We start from the raw sequence: 1,072 nt of genomic DNA on the forward strand, positions 1-1,072 counted from the left end.
TAGAGGGAAAGATGTAAGCATAGTTTGCACATTACTATGGAAATGCTTTTCTTTCCTTTTATAAAGTGCATCATGCCAGAACTGTCAGACCATAGAAAGCCAAATTAAAAATTACAAAAGCTTCAAAATCTTATACTGCACATGTTAAGAAGCACACACCTGACTAAGAAGGCCATGTTATAAGGGTAAGTGTGAGCAAATATGTCAAATATATTAATGTGCATGAGTGAATCAGTAATTGCTGCTTTTTAAAAACTTTAATTTTTACAACAAATTGTGTTGTTTTTGCAGACATTTACCCTTATTCTTCCATCAAGATATCTCACAGGATGATGCGTCAACCTATTTCAGTCATTATTACTGCATTTAATTGGGGAGAAAGAAGAAGTCTAATTCATCACAGTGATTGTTATTAAAATGAAATTTCTAACAATACAAAATAATCCAAAAAATAATGGAAAACAGCCCAAATGAAAACATCTTTACATTTAAAAAGATCTTATCAAGCATCATGTCACTCAGTAGATTAGAGAGCTTTTCAACAAAAGCCTGAACTTACTCGCATTTAATGCAATGACAACACGTGAAATTCAGTAGGAGTAGAATTTCATTTAAAAAAAAAAAAACATGCTGTGAAATGAAATGCATGATATTATTTTTACTGCAACAGAGTAAGTCACAGGATAATTGTCTACTGTATCAAGTCCATTGTCAACGTCGCTGTGTTTCTGAAGAAACCTTGAATGCAAATAGAGGCAATGTGGATCTAACGGAGACTTAATGGAAAAAAATACTGGAAAATGAAAGATTAGGTGAATAAGAGAGTAATCTTGTGAAAATTAAGGCAAAAAAAGTTTTGTTTTTTTTTTCTTTCTTTTTAATATGCCAAATACTCCCCTCAGATTTAATCCAGTTATTCAGTGCACCAAGTGGCTTGTTAGTCATTGTGGACTTAGTTTATAAATCAAGTAAAGCTTAAATATAGCATCCATCCCTAACACAAATGCACTCATGAAGATGACGCCAAGAAAAGGAATAGATCTAGACCATTCAGTAGGACAATGTCACAAGG

Source organism: Aythya marila (assembly GCF_965140915.1).
Source record: "Aythya marila genome assembly, chromosome: 5".
NCBI classification, from domain to species: Eukaryota; Metazoa; Chordata; class Aves; order Anseriformes; family Anatidae; genus Aythya; species Aythya marila.